Source organism: Protopterus annectens, chromosome 16.part0 (assembly GCF_019279795.1).
Source record: "Protopterus annectens isolate FY-2018-M chromosome 16.part0, PAN1.0, whole genome shotgun sequence".
In the NCBI taxonomy this organism is placed as follows: Eukaryota; Metazoa; Chordata; order Ceratodontiformes; family Protopteridae; genus Protopterus; species Protopterus annectens.
In genome coordinates, this window is record NC_056750.1 from 80,951,466 (window position 1) to 80,972,790 (window position 21,325).

Here is a 21,325-nt window from a genome sequence, read left to right on the forward strand (position 1 = left end):
ATAACTGAGATGCTGGACAAAGGACTCTCTTTCTCATCCATCAAGATCCACGCCTCTGCCATCTCTGCTCATTACAACACGGATCCACCAATTTTCTCTAATCCTCTGTTAAAACAGTACCTCAGAGGGGCTAAAAACATAAGATTGCCCCGTAGAGCACCTACACCAACTTGAGACCTCAACTTTTTTTTGGAGAAGCTAACTTTACCTCCATTTGAGCCAGCCAACACAGCAGAATTAAAATATATCTCTTGGAAAACTGCTCTGCTCCTCGCAATAACATCAGCACGAAGAGTTTCAGAATTACATGCACTAATGGCGGTGGAACCTTTCCTCATTTTCCACCAGGACAGGGTGTCTTTAAGAACTAACCCTACTTTTATGCCAAAGGTGGTATCCAGTGTGGATCTAAACCAAACTATTCACTTGCCATCTTTTTATCCTAAACCACAGAATAAAGAGGAGAGATGTCTGCACTCTTTGGACATTCACAGGCAGTGACACTTCTACTTGGACAAAACCAAAGCTTCCAGAAAATCTGAGCAATTATTGGTAGCATATGCTGCAGGAGCACAGCGAAAGGCCATTTCAGAACAGACTATTTCAAAATGGATAGGACATTGCATACGTTTTTGCTACACATACCATGGAAAACCTGTTCCTAGCAGTATTAGATCTCACTCCACCAGGGCAACAGCCACTTCAACTGCCTACCTCAGGGGAGTACCTACCAAGGATATTTTGGAAGCAGCAACTTGGAGTTTTGTACATACCTTCACCAAGCATTATCACCTTCCTCTATACTCTAAATCCAGAGCTGGCTTCACCACTGCAGTGCTGCAGGGCCTTATAGCCACCCCTAATGCCTTATAGAACCAGCCACCCTTCCTCAGCTTTGGGATTCTACCCAAGTGTAATGACTGCAGCAGTGTAACACGATGAACATAGTACAGTTTTGTACCTACCATAAATGTAGATGTTCGAGTGTATACACTGCTGCAGTCCAGGTTACCCTCCCTCCTTCCCCTCTTACTGGCTGGTACGTACCAATGTCTTCTACCCTTACTACCTATGGGGAGTATTTGCTGTAAGTTGTTTTTTGCTTTTCTTATGTATGTTTTATTAGCAATTGGAATTGCCAGCTATTTAGGGGCACCTGACATCTGGGGAAAGAAAAACTGAAGAATATGGTGTCAGCTGCATCTTATATACCCCAGTCGCAATGACGTCAGGGAGGAGGTGACAGCAACCAATGCCAGACCAAGACTTTGGAACTCAGGCCGACTGGGGAACCGCCTGACGGCAGGATAACCCAAGTGTAATGACTGCAGCAGTGTATATACTCGAACATCTACATTTATGGTAGGTACAAAACTGTACTTTTCTTTTATGTGGTTTGGAACCCACAACATGCCAAAATTTAGACATGCTGGCCACTTGCTTTACAGGCCAAACTAACATTCAGCAGAGGTTGTATTATAGAAAAGAGGTACTGCAGGTGTTTCTTAGAAATCCTTCAGTAAATGGATGTATACAGAAAGCCCATACAATTTTTGAACTTTCATAGTAAAGAAATAGCATCTATTAATCCATAACTAAAAAAATATATGTGTAAGCAATGAGACGGATATTACTTTTAAAATTAAATAAACATGTCTGTGTAATCGTTTAGGAGGAATAATGTAAGAATTTATATACGTTTATATTCCAACCTGTAACAGTCCAAGAGATGATGCAGTGGTACTGTAATGGAAAACTGCTTCAATCTGGTGTTCACGGTCAACATTTGGATCATCTTCTTGTTGTCAGTCCAGCTGGGTGCATGAACACGTCTCAGCCTCATTGAAATAGACATCACAATCCTCAATTAGAAGAAATCTGAAAAATACAAAAACAGAGCAAGGATCACTGAGGTACCACTGAGATCACAGTTAGAAATGGTCTGATCAATAAATGTATCAAAATCAATATTTGAAAGTGATGTAAGATCACTGGAAGATAAAGGGCATGTACCACACATGGTATAGTTTATCGATACCTATTGGGTATTTAAGCAACACACGTGTGTGTTTTGGAACATAACTGCCGTTTAAATGGATGGGCACAAATGGGATTCCGAAAACTTGAATTTTAATTAACGTCATTAATTATGTATGAAACAAATGGTACATGAAGTTGTGTGCACACAAGGTGCACTTTGATTCTACGATTCTGAGTGAGAGATACATTGGCAATTGGTAGAATTTCTGTTCTGGTGATTAGGACATCTCTTAAAGTTAGTCATTTCAAAAGGTATACATTTAAATTCATATTTACTCAAAATGTTAATTTTAATGTAATTTGTCATAAGATACTGGATGTTTTGAACTTTATTCATATAGGTGCTGTCCTTCTAAATAGTCTATTTCAGTCCCATATGAAGTTGTACAGACAGACTTCCATTGCAGATGTTGACACTATATGAAGAATGATTTATGGATCATCCGCAATTCTTACTGGTAATTCCTGGAACTCTGTGGTGTAACTATGGAAAGCTACAGATTCTGACATTATTCATACTTAGTATGTGATGCGGATATTACATATATTTCTTATTTCATGTCTCCTAATAAACCTGTTATAAATGTGATGTTGCTATTGTGAATAAATCTTCAATGATGATTCTTTACAAAGGTTTTGTCAGTACTTTCTTAATATACTACGTATCTGTACTGTCTGTGGCCCAACTATGGATCCTGAGGTTTACTGATGTGTTCCATTAGTTCTTCAGATACTTATTTGTTATAATATTTAAATGTGATATGCAAGCAGATTCATGTGGCATAATGCTGATGGCTTTTGGCCTCCATGAAATACATATGTAATGTCAGGGGTTCAAATCCCACTCTCAGACTGTAAATATATTACATGTTATATTGATTTTAAGCAATGCTATGTATGAAGGCATTGTTATTACTTGTAAGAAGTCACATTAGTATTCATCACACACAGTGATATAAATACATTTTCAATGCACTGGAATGCATATTTATGTTGACATATACTGTTCACAGAATGAAATGCATACATGGGCTCAAACATGAATATTATCATGTGCATATCACTGTCTGTCAGATGGCCAACCATCCTTGGGATGACAACTTCTCCCCCCCAGGAAAATGACATCATAACTGATGCTCTCCACCAACATAGAAGGCCATTCAGGTGACACTGTTTGGAGAAATTAAATCTGGACAGACATCACCAACATAATCAACACAGTGAGAGGTCACACCTGATCCCATGAGGCCTGTAGATGATGTGGCTCGGTCATGATTTTTGACTGCATAGTGATGTTGTCAGTATTAGCCAATGTTTTTGTGTTAGGTTTTTTTTTTATGATTTTCACACGTTATGAGAAATTGAGGGATATCTCTGGCAGTGGATCACCACTGGAGTGACACATCCCTGGTGGGGGAATTGAAGCTGGGACTCCAGGATGGACATCTATGCATTTATTTCCATTACACAGATGTATATTGTGACAATCACTGCATTTTGCTGTAGCATGCATAGTCATCTATTGTTTTTTTTTTTTTTTTTTTGATTTACAGCAGCAAAGTCAAACCTTGAACACACTGCCACACAGGGCAATCCAAACAACATTTGTAATGCTGCTTGCATTAATATTCACAGGTCCATCTACTTCAGGCCTACACTGGGGATCTGCAGGTGGGTGCCTCTGTTTTGTTGCTGTGAACACTACATAAATCTCATTTCATGTCAGTGCTGTTTACTGTTATATTGTTGTTTCCCTACATTGTACACTACAGGTACATCCAGTGGAGTGGCAAGCTGTGCATTTTCAAATGTAGACAGACCAGATATGTTACAGCAAAATGGTCCTAGCTTTCAAGAATGTGTAGCGCATGTGATAGCTGATATTTTTGTTAATGTTTGTCAAAACAGGGCCATCTGATGTGCAGTTGTAAAATCCATCACTTGAGTATTTGCAGCCGACGTTTCTGTGTTGTGCACGTGATGTTGTCAGTATTAGCAGATGTTTCTGTGTTAAGCATGTAATGTTGTCAGTATTAGCCAATGTTTCTGTGTTGTGCATATGATGCTGTCAGTATTAGCTGATGTTTCTGTGTTGTGGATGTGATGCTGTTAGTATTAGCCGATGTTTCTATGTTGTGCATGAGATGCTGTCAGTATTAGCCGATGTTTCTGTGTTGTGCATGTGATGCTGTCAGTATTAGCTGATGTTTCTGTGTTGTGCATGTGATGCTGTCAGTATTAGCCAATGTTTCTGTGTTGTGCATGAGATGCTGTCAGTATTAGCTGATGTTTCTGTGTTGTGCATGTGATGCTGTCAGTATTAGCCAATGTGTCTGTGTTGTGCATGTGATGCTGTAAGTATTAGCCAATGTTTCTGTGTCATGGATGTGATGCTGTCAGTATTAGCTGATGTTTCTGTGTTGTGCATGTGATGCTGTCAGTATTAGCCGATGTTTCTGTGTTGTGCATGTGATGCTGTCAGTATTAGCTGATGTTTCTGCATTGTGCATGTGATGCTGTCTGTATTAGCTGTTGTTTCTGTGTTGTGCATGTGATGCTGTCAGTATTAGCTGATGTTTCTGTGTTGTGCATCTGATGCTGTCAGTATTAGCAGATGTTTCTGTGTTAAGCATGTAATGTTGTCAGTATTAGCCGATGTTTCTGTGTTGTGCATGAGATGCTGTCAGTATTAGCTGATGTTTCTGTGTTAAGCATGTGATGCTGTCAGTATTAGCCGATGTGTCTGTGTTGTGCATGTGATGCTGTCAGTATTAGCTGATGTTTCTGTGTTGTGCATGTGATGCTGTCAGTATTAGCCGATGTTTCTGTGTTGTGCATGTGATGCTGTCAGTATTAGCTGATGTTTCTGTGTTGTGCATGAGATGCTGTCAGTATTAGCTGATGTTTCTGTGTTAAGCATGTGATGCTGTCAGTATTAGCTGATGTTTCTGTGTTGTGCATGTGATGCTGTCAGTATTAGCCGATGTTTCTGTGTTGTGCATGTGATGCTGTCAGTATTAGCTGATGTTTCTGTGTTGTGCATGAGATGCTGTCAGTATTAGCTGATGTTTCTGTGTTGTGCATGTGATGCTGTCAGTATTAAATGATGTTTCTGTGTTGTGCATGTGATGCTGTCAGTAATAGCTGATGTTTCTGTGTTGTGCATGTGATGCTGTCAGTATTAAGTGATGTTTCTGTGTTGTGCATGTGATGATGTTCTTCGTGTTTCACTGTTGCAGTCATAACTGTAGGGTGTTCCTGCCAGCAGGCAGCCCGAGGTCGGCCAGAATTCCAAAGTCTGGGTCCGGTGTCGGCTGTACCAGCAAGCACCCTGACGTCAGAACGCAGAGGTATAAAGCCGACAGCCGACGCCATCTTCTCCAGTCTTTCTTGCCGTGCGGTGGAAAGCAGCTCACAAGTCGTTGGTTGGTGCTTTCAGAACAACGTGCTTTGATTGTCGTCGATCCAAAGTTTTCTGCTTCTCTTCTCAAGCTAAGTACCCTGTTGGGGAAACTTTTTCTTGCTCCTCCGATGTCAGAAAAAGTTAATAATTGTATATTGTGTGGAAAACAAATACCTCATAAAGATTTCCACTCTTACTGTCTACCTTGCTTAGGCCCTGACCACGACGTTTCTTGCTGTCGGTTCTGTGCCAGGTTTAATTCTCGCACTATCAAGCGTAGGTACGATTGGGCCTTGAATTATTTTGGTAGACGATTCAATTATAGGATGTCGTCGGATACTTTACCGACAACCGGAATTCAAAAGAAACGCAAAGACAAGGACAGGCCTCCGAGGTCCAAACAAGATACTTTGCAGCCGGAGCCAGCTTCGGGTTTGGTGGTCATCAGTGAGGCGCTTTTGCAGCCCCTGTCGTCCGCCACTTCAGAACCGATGGCCAACACGGACTCCCATGGGGAGCCTTCTAGGCCTAGTATTTTATCTCCTGCAGGACCTTCGGACGTCGCTCCTTCAGATGGGTCCGGAACCGCTGTGCAGGTACCGGCTTCTGAGGGGTTTTCAGGCCTTCTCACATCACTATTTCTACAAAGACAAAGGCAAATTCAAAGACTCCTGTTAAACCAAGGGGTTCTGCTCAAGCTTCCTCGGATACAGCTCCCAAGTCCCAGAAGCAATTACTACGGATGGCTGAAGATTTACTGACAATGATTAGGGGTTCTCACCCTCCTCCAGAAAAAAGGCCTAGACAGGATATTCCTTATGATTCATCTGATCAGGCTTCTGTGTCTTCTGTCTCTTCCTCTGACCAGGATTATTCTTTTCCTCCTTATGAGGATTCTGATGCAGAGGACTCTATTCCCTCTGCTTCTCCCCCTGAAGATTTCTCTTTTGGGGAAACCTTACATGAGATGAGGGAGCATTTTCATTGAGAAGGTCAGGATTATTCTGCTTCCAAGAAGAGACTTAGGGAATTTCTCCTTCTCCCTCAACACAGGCCTTTGGCTATTCCTCCTGTACTTGATATTGTGGATGATGCTTTTTCTGAAGCTAACTTGAATCCTGATTCCTTGCCGCCTGCTCCTTCTAAGCCTGATAGATTTTACAGAGTCCCTGACTCCCATCAATTCTTATTTAAGAACCCTTCTGCTAATCCAGAACCCATTTCTCAGGGTTCTAGGGCTGCTAAGGCCGCTTCATCTAAAAATTCTATTCCCTTTGAAAAGGATTCTCGTGCCTTGGACAGGTGGGGCAAAAAGGTTTACACTTCTGCTACTCTTTCTATTAGAGCTTTAAATTGCCAGTTTCACATGTTCAAGTATCAGCAATTTCTTTTGTCTGTTTGAAAGCAAAGGCTCTCTACCTTTCCTACATGTGCAGAGGACAAGGAATTACAGGATGTATTGCATGTAACTGAACAAGTTAGCAAACATAGTTTACATTGTGGTTTTGATGCCTTGGAAGCTTCTTGCAGGGCCGCAGCCTCTGGTACTGTCATCAGGAGACATGCTTGGCTTCGTGAGCAGAATTTACCTGAGCAGGTTAAGGCTAAACTGTTAGATGCCCCTGTTCAGCATGATGTTTTATTTGGATCCAAGGCTGAGGAGGTTATTAAAAAGATGGAAGAAAAAGCAAAATCTATACAGACTGTCAAAGATTTTTTACAAGTTCAGCCTCCTAGATTTTCTAGAAATTGGCCCTCCAAAAATTGGTCCTTTACCACGTCTGACAGGCCTCAAAGGGGAAGATATAGACACTCCAGAGGTCGGGCGCAGGCTCAGGCCTCTTACAGGCCAAGACAATGGACTGCTTCTTCACACAGAAGTGGAGAAGACAGACCTCAATCACAAAAGAAGCAGACCCAATGACTCTCTCCGTTGGGCTGCAGGTCCTCCTTGCCTGGAAGCCCCTCTCGGAGGAAAACTTTCTCTTTTCTACCAAAATTGGACTCATTACCCAGGACAAATGGGTTTTGGACGTGATTTTAAGAGGCTACAAATTCCACTTTCATACTCTGCCAAGGTCTTCGGGTTGGCCGGATCTGCCAAAACATCAATGGTCAGAGGCCTTAAATCAAGTGGACGCTTTATTGGCCATGAGAGCCATAGAGCCTGTTCCACTTCCAGCGATGGGAAAAGGTTTCTACTCCAGACTGTTCCTGGTTCCAAGGAAACAAAACTCATGGAGACCTATTCTGGACCTCTCAGTATTAAATACCTTTCTGGAGATTCCAAAATTCAAGATGCTTACTCTGCAACAACTTCTTCCCATGCTCTCCCAAGATGCTTGGATGGTGACATTGGACCTGAAGGAAGCCTATTTACACATTCCCATCAGACAGGAACGCAGAAAATACCTCAGATTCAAGGCAGGTTCGAGGCACTTTCAATTCTCTGTACTGCCCTTTGTCTTATCTACTGTGCCCAGAGTCTTTACCAAGTGTCTGGCTCCAGTAGTAGCTTATTGCAGACTCCAAGGGATTCAAATTTACCCCTATCTGGATGACTGTCTTATTCAGGCGGACAGCAAGGATCTTTTACTTCAACATCTGCAGTTTGTTCAGCGTCTTCTCCTACTTCTGGGATTTTCAGTGAACACAAAAAAGTCACATTTGATCCCCTCTCAGCAAATGATCTTTTTGGGAGCTCTTCTAAACACAAGCCTACAAAGGGCCTTCCTTACTCCAGAAAAGCAAGTACAGCTGGCATCAATTTTCAAGACCTTGGCTACTTTAACTCAGCTCACTGCAAGGAAATTCCTGCAGGCATTGGGCTACATGGCTTCTTGCATCCTGTTGATCCCAAATGCAAGGCTTCATATGAGAAAACTTCAATGGTACCTAAAGAATGTATGGTCTCAGCATTACCACAGCCTGAAAACTATGATACCTCTGATTCCCTGCCTCCAAAAAGAGTTCCTCTGGTGGTCCAGGGCTTGTGCTCTAAACGAAGGGAATCCCTTTCGTCTACCTCATCCTGCTCGGGTCATAACCACAGACGCCTCGGATTATGCTTGGGGAGCTCATTGCCTAAACAATTGCCAGCAGGGTTATTGGACAAAGAAGCATCTCCCCTGGCACATCAACTTGAAGGAAATGTTGGCAGTCCAAAATGCTCTTCTAGCCTTCCAGAGTCTTTTGCAACCAGGCCATCTTCATGATTCGCACAGACAATACCACAGTCATGTGGTACATAAACAAGCAGGGGGGCTCTCACTCTTACCCCCTTTGCAGACTAGCCATGAGTTTATGGGACACAGCTCTGAATCTGCATCTTCAAGCTCAATTCATTCCAGGAAAACAGAATCTCTTAGCAGACAGCCTAAGCAGAAATCTTTTGGATCCTCATGAATGGATGCTGGACCCCAACATATTCAGCAGGATTACGGCAGTTTGGGGTCGCCCTCAGATAGATCTGTTTGCATCTCATCTCAATCATCAGCTGCCTCTCTTTTGCACCAGGTCCTTCCACAAAGCAGCTTGGAAAGTGGATGCCCTGTCTTTCAGCTGGAGGAATCTTTCGGGATATGTCTTCCCCCCTCTTCCTCTTCTGCCTCGGGTGTTACTGAAAATAAAACAGGAAAAACCCAAGATTTTCATTTTGATAGCTCCAAATTGGCCTCGGCAGTTTTGGTATCCAACTTTAAGAAACCTGTTCTTGGAACCTCCATGGATTCTGCCTCTGTTTCCTTCTCTTCTGTCCCAGCATCAGGGTCAGATGTTACACTCTCAAATCAAGACTCTTTGCCTGGCAGCTTGGCTCTGCAAGGGCCTTTGATTCCTTCTGCTTTTCCCAAACAAGTTTTGGATGTTCTCTTAGAAGCTAGGCGCCCTAGCACTAGAAAATCCTATGCTTCTAAATGGAAAAGATTTTGTATTTGGATGCGGAGGTTCTGATCCTCTTTTGCCTGACATTTCTTCCACTTTACTTTATCTCTCAGACCTCCTGCTTAAAGGCCTCTCCTTTTCTTCCATTAAAATTCATCCTTCTGCTATCTCGGTGCATTACAACACTGATCCCCCTATCTTCTCTCACCAGCTGGTGAGACAATTCTTGAAAGGGGCTAAGAACTTAAGACCTCCCAGAACTCCTCTTGTTCCTGCTTGGGATCTTAATTATGTTCTGGAAAAACTAACTTTATCCCCCTTTGAGCCTGCGGCTGCTTCGGATATCAAGTTCTTATCCTGGAAGACAGCTATTTTATTAGCTTTGACTTCCGCCAGAAGGGTTTCAGAGTTGCAAGCTCTCATGGCTGTGGAACCATACCTTATTTTCCACCAAGACAGAGTTGCCTTGAGGACTAATCCTACATTTATGCCTAAGGTGATTTCTAAAGTTGCTTTAAATCAGACTATTCACCTTCCTACTTTCTTTCCAAATCCTCAAAACAAGGGGGAAAGGATTTTGCATTCATTGGACATACACAGACAACTACGGTTTTACCTGGATAGAACTAAAGATTTCAGAAAATCTGATCAGTTGCTTATCTCTTATGCCTCCAGTTCTCTAGGCAAGGCTATCTCTAAACAAACTATTTCCAAATGGATTGCTCATGGGATAAGGTTTTGTTATTCTCAGTTTGGGAAGCAAATTCCAGGTACTGTTAGAAGTCATTCTACTGGAGCAGCTGCCACTTCAGCAGCTTTTCTCAGAGGAGTTCCTACCAAGGACATTTTGGAAGCTGCCACTTGGAGTTCAGTGCATACTTTTGCTAAGCACTACAATCTTCCTTTGTATTCTAAGTCTAGGTCAGGTTTTGCCTCTGCTGTCTTGCAGGGTCTTCTGGCTGCCCCTTCTTCTACATAACCTCACCCCTCATCACAGCTTTGGGATTCCACCCTACAGTTATGACTGCAACAGTGAAACACGAAGAACATAGTACAGTTGTGTACACCTACCATAAATGTAGATGTTCGAGTGTCTTCACTGTTGCAGTCGGTGTTTCCCTCCCACCAATCCCTCTTATTTTCTGCTTATTCTATCTTCCTCTTCTTTTGTGATGTATTTGTGTTTCCTTTTTTGAACACCTTTTGGTTACTTTGGGGGACTTCTGACATCTGGGGCAAGAAAGGCTGGAGAAGATGGCGTCGGCTGTCAGCTTTATACCTCTGCATTCTGACGTCAGGGTGCTTGCTGGTACAGCTGACGCCGGACCCAGACTTTGGAATTCTGGCCGACCTCGGGCTGCCTGCCGGCAGGAACACCCTACAGTTATGACTGCAACAGTGAAGACACTCAAACATCTACATTTATGGTAGGTGTACACAACTGTACTTTATCAGTATTAGCCGATGTTTCTGTGTTGTGCATGTGATGCTGTCAGTATTAGCCGATGTTTCTGTGTTGTGCATGAGATGCTGTCAGTATTAGCCAATGTTTTTGTGTTGTGCATGTGATGCTGTCAGTATCAGCTGATGTTTCTGTGTTGTGCATGTAATGTTGTCAGTATTAGCTGATGTTTCTGTGTTGTGCATGAGATGCTGTCAGTATTAACTGATGTTTCTGTGTTAAGCATGTGATGCTGTCAGTATTAGCCGATGTCTCTGTGTTGTGCATGTGATGCTGTGAGTATTAGCTGATGTTTCTGTGTTATGCATGTGATGCTGTCTGTATTAGCTGATGTTTCTGTGTTGTGCATGAGATACTGTCAGTATTAGCTGATGTTTCTGTGTTGTGCATGTGATGCTGTCAGTATTAGCAGATGTTTCTGTGTTGTGCATCTGATGCTGTCAGTATTAGCCGATGATGTCCTTCAAGGATGCATCTGCAGTCATCACATATGGGTTGTCCTGCCTCAGGCAGCCCTTCAGTCGGCCAGATTCCAAAGTCTGGGTCCGGCGTCCGACACCATCTTCCTCAGTCTTTCTTGCCGCGTGGTGCCCGAAGCAGAAGCAGTTCGCAAGTGCCGGTCGACCAGCTCCTGTAAATTCATTATCCGAAGACTTCAAAAGCTAAGTACCCCATTGGGGACTCTTTCTTGCCTCAGCCGATGTCAGAAAAAGTTAATAATTGTTTAACTTGTGGGAAACAAATACCTCATAAGGATTTCCACTCTTATTGTCTTCCTAGCTTTGGCCCAGACCACGACGTCTCGGCCTGTTCTGCCTGCGCTTCCTTCAACCGACGCATGCTTAGACGTCAGTTGGAGTTCGCAGAAGAGTTTTTTGGGGATAGTTTTGCTTACAAAATGCCGTCGGAAACCCCGACATCACATTTAATTAAGAAACGGAAAGACAAGGACCGACACACGCGTGCCGTGGTTTTGGCTGAAACCGTGGCTAGGCCTACCGCGAGTGTCTCAGTCTCGGCTGATACCGAGTCCTTGGAACTTCCGAACCCTGAAATATTACAACCGGCAGCCTCGGCTCCTGAGGCTTCTACCGAGTCGGTTACAGAATTGCCTTCCGAAACTGGTGTATTGGAATATTCTGACACCATACCTTTAGACAAAGCTACACCAGCATGTGGTGCAGCCAGGCCACCTGCATCCATGTCTATTAAGGCCTTCACCAGGGCTAAAGCTGCAAAACACTCTAAAGCCATGCCTCCCAGAGTTATTCCTCAGGGACCTTCTTCAAGTGCACAAATTCTAACTTTAGCAGAGGACCTTATCTCCTTAATTAAGGGCTCTCAGCCTCATCCGGACAGGGGATCCCAACCCCCTCTAGACAAAAGGCCCAGGATGGATCCTCCTGATTCCCTTTCCTCAGAGGAGGCCTCTGTTGGCTAGGATCACTCAGACTACCAGGAGGAGGCTTATTCGGCCTACGAGGATTCGGATGCAGAGGAATCTATTCCCTCGGCCTCCCCTCCTGAAGAGCTTTCCTTTGGGGAGAGCCTTCACTCTATGAGAGAACATTTCAAATGGCAGGGCCAGGAATATTCTGATTCCAGGAAAAGACTAAGAACTTTTCTCCACTTACCTCAGCATAGACCTTTGGCTATTCCTCCTGTTTTAAATGTGATTGATGATGTATACTCTGACTCTAGCATGACCCCTGACACTCTGCCTCCGGCCCCTGTTAAGCCCGATAGGTATTACAGAGTCCCGGACACACATAATTTTCTTTATAAGGCCCACTCTGCTGACCCTGAAACTATTTCACAGGGCCCTAAAGGGGTTGCAGCTGTTACTACTAAGAACCCACTCCCCTCTGCAAAGGAGTCCAGGGCATTAGAGAGATGGGGTAAAAAAGTGTATACTTCTGTGACTCTTGCTATGAGGGCATTGAATTGTCAATTTCACATGATACAGTATCAAGAGTATTTGTTAAAAGAAATGCATAAGAAATTGTCTTCTTCTGAACCCCTTGACCGTGAATCCCTTCAGGATCTGGTACATAACTCCCAGCAGGTTAGCAACCACTTCTTGCAGTGTGGTTATGATGCATTGGAAGCTTAATGTAGGTCAGCAATGACAGCTGTTGTCATATGCAGGCATGCTTGGCCGAAGGAACAATCTCTGCCAGAACATGTTAAAGCTAAGCTTTTGGATGCTCCACTGGAAAAGCAAAAGTTATTTGGTTCCACTGCTCAAGACGTCCTAAAGAAATTTGAGGAAAAGGCAAAATCTGTACAAACAGTTAAGGATTTTCTTCAAGTCCAACTGCCTAGATTCAGCAGAAACTGGCCTTCCAAGAATTGGTCCTTTCCGGACACAGAAAGATTTCAAAGGGGCAGGAACAGGCGTGCCAGAGGTAGAGGGCAAGCTAGGGGCTCCTACAGAGGCCGTCAATGCAACCCCCAATCCAGAGAGGCAGTTCAGGACTTGCAACTGCTGCACAAGGACAAACTCAATGACTTTGCTTTGACTCCGCCAACCAGGGCTCAATTAGAAGCACCTTTGGCGAAAAGCTTTCTTTATTCTCAAGGAATTGGCACAACATTACAAGAGACAAATGGACACTCCAAATAATAGACAACGGATACAGGTTCCATTTCCACACATTGCCAAAAAGAAAAGGCATGCCAGGTCTGCCACCAAATAAAAGGGCAGAGGCTTTGAAACAAATCTCAAACTTACTACAAATGAAAGCCATAGAAAAAGTTCCTATTTCAGAACAAGGCCAAGGATTTTACTCCAGGCTATTCCTTGTCCCAAGAAAAGAGCATCAATGGAGACCAATTCTCGACTTGTCCGCACTGAATACTTATCTCATTGTGCCAAAATTCAAAATGCTGACTCTACAGCAACTCCTTCCCATGCTGGGCAAGGGGTCTTGACTGGTTACTCTAGACCTCATGGAGGCATACCTGCATGTCCCTATCAGACAAAGTTGCAGAAGATACCTCAGATTTCTTGCAGGGTCAGAGCATTATCAATTCTCAGCATTGCCCTTTGGCTTATCTACTGCGCCCAGAGTATTCACGAAATGCCTGGCATCAGTAATAGCACACTGCAGACTCCAGGGGATTCAAATCTACCCATATCTGGACGACTGCCTTATACAAGCGGACAACCAACAAACTTTAATAAAAGACTTAAATTATGTCATCAATCTTCTACAGGCCTTGGGATATACAGTCAACATGCACAAATCAAGACTTGTTCCATCCCAAAGAATAACCTTTCTGGGTGCGGATCTAGATACAACCACCCAAATGGCTTATCTCACAGAAGAAAAACAAAGTCAACTTCCAGATTACTTCAAGAATCTGACAAGACAAACCCAGCTCACTGCAAGGAAAATCCTGCAGGCCCTGGGTTACATGGCATCCTGTATTCTTTTGATTCCACAAGCAAGGCTACATATGAGAAAGCTACAGTGGTACCTAAGGAGTTTATGGACTCAGCACAGTCAAAGTTTGGAAACGTTAATCCCACTCATTCCATGCCTTCACAAGGAATTTCTGTGGTGGGCTCAGGCCAGCCAGTCCAACAGAGGGTTGCCCTTCACAAAGCCAAAAACCTCCCAAACTATTACAACAGATGCTTCAGACCTAGATTGGGGAGCACACATGGAGGGCAGAGGTATCCAAGGACAGTGGACACAAAAGGAGCTACGCATGCACATAAATCAAAAAGAAATGCTAGCAGTGATACATGCAATCGAGGCCTTCAAACTCTTTCTGCATCAAGGCCATCTACTAATAAGGACAGACAACACCACAGTTATGTGGTACATAAACAAGCAAGGAGGTACCCATTCTTACCCTCTTTGCAGACTGGCAATGAATCTATTATATATTTCCTTGAAACGCAATATACAGCTACAAGCTCAGTTTGTGCCAGGGAAGGACAATACACTGGCGGACAGCTTAAGCAGAAATATCATGGATGCACACGAATGGATGCTGCACCCAGGCATTTTTCAACAGATAACACAATCTTGGGGGAGCCTGGACATAGATCTATTTGCATCCCCCCACAATCATCAACTGAAGCAATTCTGCTCAAGGACATACCACCAACAAGCGTGGAAAGTGGACGCCCTCTCGTTCAGCTGGAGAAATCTGACAGTGTATGCATTTCCTGCTATTCCACTAATGACCAAGGTGTTACTGAAGATCCCGGCAGAGCAGCCAAAAGTGATTCTGATAGCTCCGGACTGGCCAAGACAGCATTGGTACCCACTGCTAAGGAGCATGTCACGAAGGAAACCATGGCCCTTACCTCTATGGCCACTTCTGCTGACACAGCACAGATGCAAAACTCTACATTCCAACCTGAAAACATTGCAACTAACAGCGTGGAGAATACCTTGACTCCTCCTCAGGATAAGCTATCCCAGAGAGTGAAGAATATTATTATGGAAGCTTGCCGCCCTTCCACAAGGAAGGCATATTCAGCAAAATGGAAAAGATTTCTCATCTGGAACACCACAAGGGGTCTAGATGCGACAATGATGAACATGGCACATATCCTGGAATATTTGGCAGAAATGTTCCACAATGGGCTGTCTTACTCTTCTATTAAGATTCATGCTTCAGCAATTTCAGCTGAGTACAATACTGATCCACCTGTCTTTTCTCATCCTCCCCTAAGACAGTTTCTAAGAGGAATTAAAAACATCAAACCTCCTAGGAAACCACCTCTACCTGCATGGGACCTTAACTACGTGTTGGAAAAACTAACACTGCCTCCATTTGAACCAGCAGCATCTGCAGATCTACAGTACCTTTCATGGAAGACTGCTTTCCTTCTGGCAATAACCTCAGCAAGAAGGGTTTCGGAATTGCAGGCCCTGATGGCAGTTCAGCCATTTATTATTTTTCACCAGGACAGAGTTTCATTAAGAACTAATCCTACTTTTATGCCAAAGGTGGTATCCAGGGTTTCATTGAATCAAGCCATTCACTTGCCTACCTTCTTCCCAAATCCACAAAACAAAGGGGAGAAACTGCTGCACACCCTGGACATTCACAGACAATTGCACTACTACTTGGACAGAACTAAAGGTTTCAGGAGAACTGACCAGCTGCTGGTAGCATATGCTGCTGGTACTCAAGGAAAAGCAATTTCCAAACAGACAATTTCAAAATGGATAGGAAATTGCATCCGCTTTTGCTACTCTTTTCATGGAAAGACTGTACCAGCTAACATTAGACCTCATTCTACGATAGCCACAGCCACCTCCACATCCTTCTTAAGAGGGGTGGCTACAAAAGACATTTTAGAAGCTGCCACATGGAGCTCCATGCATACATTTGCCAAGCATTACAATTTACCTTTATATTCCAGATCCAGAGCAGGCTTTGCTACAGCTGTCCTGCAGGGTATCTTAGCTACACCATCCTTTTCCTAGTACCTCCTCCCCCAGATTGGCTATGGTATTCTACCCATATGTGATGACTGCAGATGCATCCTTGAAGGACATAGTACAGTTTTGTACCTACCATAAATGTAGATGTCCGATAGGTATGCATCTGCAGTCAGGTTTACCCTCCCTCCTTCCCCTCTGTGGTATTCCTAGGGTGCTTACCTCTCTATTAGCTAGCTGGGGGGATCTATTATGGTGTATTTGTTTTTGCATACATATATTTTTGCAAATGTTTGGATTTTTTATTGCTTATTTTCCAAATTTAGCCTTCCTAGAGGGCACCTGGCATCTGGGGCAAGAAAAACTGAGAAAGATGGCGTCGGCTGACGCTTTTATACCCCAGACATTGTGACGTCGGGGAAAGGGCGACATCAGCCGTTGCCGGACCCAGACTTTGGAATCCGGCCGACCGAAGGGCTACCTGAGGCAGGACAACCCATATGTGATGACAACAGATGCATACCTATCGGACATCTACATTTATGGAAGGTACAAAACTGTACTTTTCTGTGTTGTGCATGTGATGCTGTTAGTATTAGTTGATGTTTCTGTGTTGTGCATGTGATGCTGTCTGTATTAGCCAATGTTTCTGTGTTGTGCATGTGATGCTGTCAGTATTAGCCGATGTTTCTGTGTTGTGCATGTGATGCTGTCAGTATTAGCTGATGTTTCTGTGTTAAGCATGTAATGTTTTCAGTATTAGCCGATGTTTCTGTGTTGTGCATGTGATGCTGTCAGTATTAGCCAATGTTTCTGTGTTGTGCATGTGATGCTGTCAGTATTAGCAGATGTTTCTTTGTTGTGCATGAGATGCTGTCATTATTAGCCGATGTTTCTGTGTTAAGCATGTGATGCTGTCAGTATTAGCTGGTGTTTCTGTGTAGTGCATGTGATGCTGTCAGTATTAGCTGATGTTTCTGTGTTGTGCATGTGATGCTGTCAGTATTAGCTGATGTTTCTGTGTTGTGCATGTGATGTTGTCAGTATTAGCCGATGTTTCTGTGTTGTGCATGTGATGCTGTCAGTATTAGCTGATGTTTCTGTGTTGTGCATGTGATACTGTCAGTACTAGCTGATGTTTCTGTGTTGTGCATGTGATGCTGTCAGTATTAGCTGATGTTTCTGTGTTGTGCATGTGATGCTGTCAGTATTTGCTGATGTTTCTGTGTTGTGCATGTGATGCTGTCAATATTGGCCGATGTTTCTCTGTTGTGTATGTGATGTTGCCTGTATTAGCTGATGTTTCTCTGATGTCCTTCAAGGATGCATCTGCAGTCATCACATATGGGTTGTCCTGCCTCAGGCAGCCCTTCGGTCGGCCAGATTCCAAAGTCTGGGTCTGGCCTCGGCTGATGTCGCACTTTCCCCGATGTCAGAGCGTCTGGGGTATAAAAGCATCAGCCAACGCCATTTTTCCCAGTCTTTCTAGCCGCATGGTGCCCGAAGCAGAAGCAGTTCACAAGTGCCGGTTGGCCAGCTCCTGTGATTCAGCTACCGAAGAATTCGAAAAAGCTAAGTACCCCATTGGGGACTCTTTCTTGCCTCAGCCGATGTCAGATAAAGTTAATAATTGTTTAACTTGTGGGAAACAAATACCTCATAAGGATTTCCACTCTTACTGCCTCCCCTGCCTAGGCCCAGACCACGACGTCTCGGCCTGTTCAGCCTGTGCTTCCTTCAACCGACGAACTCTTAGACGTCGGTCGGAGTTTGCAGAGGAATTCTTTGGGGCTAGTTTTACTTACAAGATGCCGTCGGAGACTCCGACTTCGCATTTAGTTAAGAAACGGAAGGACAAGGACCGACACACGTGGGCCGCAGTTTCGGCTGAAACCACGGTCAGGCCTACCGCGAGTGTCTCGGTCTCGGTTGAAACCGAGTCCTTGGAACTTCCGATTACCGAAACCGCACAACCAACTACCTCGGCCCCGGAGGCCCCGGCCGAGTCGGTTATTGAATTACCTTCTGAAACTGGTGTCCAGGAACCTTCCGACACCATTCCTTTAGACAAGTCTACTGCTGCACATGGTGCAGCCAGACCTCCTGCATCCATGTCCATTAAGGCTTTCTCTAGAGCTAAAGCTGCTAAACTTACTAAAGCTTTGCCTCCAAGGTTACCTCTCAGAGACCTTCTACTGGCTCACGGATTTGTAGCTTAGCAGAGGATCTTATCTCCATAATTAGAGGTTCTCAACCTCATCCGGACAGGGGCTCTCAACCACCTCCAGACAAAAGGCCCAGGGTTGAGCCCTCTGACCCCCACTCCTCAGATGAGTCCACTGATGGCTCTACTCTGTCAGACCACCAGGAGGAGGCTTATTCGGCCTACAAGGATTCTGATGCTGAAGAATCTATTCCCACAGCCTCCCCTCCTGAAGAGTTTTCCTTTGGAGAGATATTACACTCTATGAGAGAACATTTTCAATGGCAGGTTCAGGAATTCTCTGATTCTAGAAAGAGATTAAGGACCTTTTTACATTTACCTCAGCATAGGCCTTTAGCTATACCTCCTGTTTTGAATGTTATTGATGATGTGTACTCTGATGCTAGTACAGCCCCTGACTCTCTCCCTCCGGCTCCTGCCAAACCTGATAGGTACTACAGGGTCCCGGACTCACATCTACACCTGTATAAGGCCCACTCTGCTGATCCAGAAACTATTTCCCAGGGCCCAAAAGGGGTTGCAGCTGCCACTGCTAGGAATCCTCTACCCTCTGAGAGGGAGTCCAGAGCTTTAGAGAGATGGGGTAAGAAAGTGTATACTTCTGCAACTCTTTCCATGAGGGCATTAAATTGTCAATTTCATATGATACAGTACCAAGAGTATTTGTTAGATGAATTGCATAAGAAACTGTCTTCTTCTGAACCCCTTGATCGCAAATCCCTTCAGGATCTGGTACATAACTCCCAGCAGGTTAGTAACCATTTCTTGCAGTGTGGTTATGATGCATTGGAAGCTTCATGTAGGTCAGCTATGACAGGTGCTGTCATACGTAGGCATGCCTGGCTGAAGGAACAATCTCTGCCAGATCATGTTAAAGGTAAGCTTTTGGATGCTCCTATGGAAAAGCAAAAATTATTTGATTCCACGGCTCAAGAGGTCTTAAAGAAATTTGAAGAAAAGGCAAAATCTGTGCAAACAGTCAAAGACTCTCTGCAAGTCCAACCACCGAGATTCAGCAGAAATTGGCCTACTAAGAATTGGTCCTTTCCGGACTCAGACAGATCTCAGAGAGGCAGGAATAGGCATGCCAGAGGTAGAGGGCAAGCTAGAGGCTCCTACAGAGGCCCTCAATGGCAGCCTCCCAACCAGAGAGGTAGTGCAGGAACTACAACTGCTACACCAGGACAGACTCAATGACTTTGTTTTGACTCCGCCGACCAGGGCTCAATTAGAAGCACCTTTGGGCGGAAAGCTTTCTTTATTTTCAAAAAATTGGCACAGCATTACAAGGGACACATGGACACTGCAAATAATAGACAAAGGATACAGGTTCCATTTCTACACATTGCCAAAAAGAAAAGGCATGCCAGACCTGCCACCAAATCAGAGGGCAGAGGCTATGAAACAAATTTCCAACTTAATACAAATGAAAGCTATAGAAAAGGTACCTCTTTCAGAACAAAGCCAAGGATTTTACTCCAGATTATTCCTTGTTCCAAGAAAAGAAAATCAATGGAGGCCTATTCTCGACTTGTCCGCACTAAATACTTACCTCATTGTGCCAAAATTCAAAATGCTGACTCTACAACAACTCCTTCCCATGCTGGGCAAGGGGTCTTGGCTGGTGACTCTAGACCTCAAGGAGGCATACCTGCATGTCCCTGTCAGACTAAGTTGCAGAAGACACCTCAGATTTCTTGCAGGGTCAGAGCATTATCAATTCTCAGCATTGCCCTTTGGCTTATCTACTGCGCCCAGAGTATTCACAAAATGCCTGGCATCAGTAACTGCACACTGCAGACTTCAGGGGATTCAAATCTACCCATATCTGGACAACTGCCTTATACAAGCGGACAGCAAGCAAACTTTGTTAAAGGACTTGGATTATGCCATCCACCTACTGCAGGCCTTGGGATATACAGTCAACATCCACAAATCAAGACTTGTTCTATCCCAAAGAATAACTTTTCTGGGTGCAGATCTAGACACAACCACCCAAATGGCCTTTCTCACAGAAGAAAAACAAAAACAACTACCGGATTACTTCAAGAATCTGACAAGACAAACTCAGCTGACTGCAAGGAAAATCCTGCAGGCCCTGGGTTACATGGCATCTTGCATTCTTCTGATCCCACAAGCAAGGCTGCATATGAGAAAATTACAATGGTACCCAAGGAGTTTATGGACTCAGCACTTTCACAGCTTAGAAACCTTGATCCCACTCATTCCATGCCTCCAAAAGGAATTTCTGTGGTGGGCTCAAGCCTGCCAGTCGAACAGCGGGTTGCCCTTCAGCAAGCCAAGAGCCAACCAAACCATCACCACGGACGCTTCAGACCAAGGTTGGGGAGCACACATGGAGGGCAGATGTATCCAAGGGCTATGGTCACAAAGAGAGCTGCGCATGCACATAAACCAAAAGGAAATGCTGACAGTGATACAAGCAATCGAGGCCTTCAAACTTTTTCTTCATCAAGGCCACCTACTCATAAGGACAGACAACACCACAGTTATGTGGTACATAAACAAGCAAGGAGGCACCCATTCCTACACTCTTTGCAGACTGGCAATGAATCTATGGGAACTTTCCTTGAAACTCAATATACAGCTGCAGTCCCAGTTCGTGCCAGGGAAAGACAATATATTGGCAGACAGCTTAAGCAGAAATATCATGGATGCACACGAATGGATGCTGCACCCAGACATCTTCTTACTCATAACACAATCATGGGGAAGGCCGGAAATAGATCTGTTCGCCTCCCCCCACAATCATCAACTGAAGAAATTCTGCTCAAGGACATACCACCCACAAGCATGGAAAGTGGACGCTCTCTCTTTCAGCTGGAAAGCTCTAACAGTGTATGCTTTCCCACCTCTCCCATTAATGACCAAGGTCTTACTGA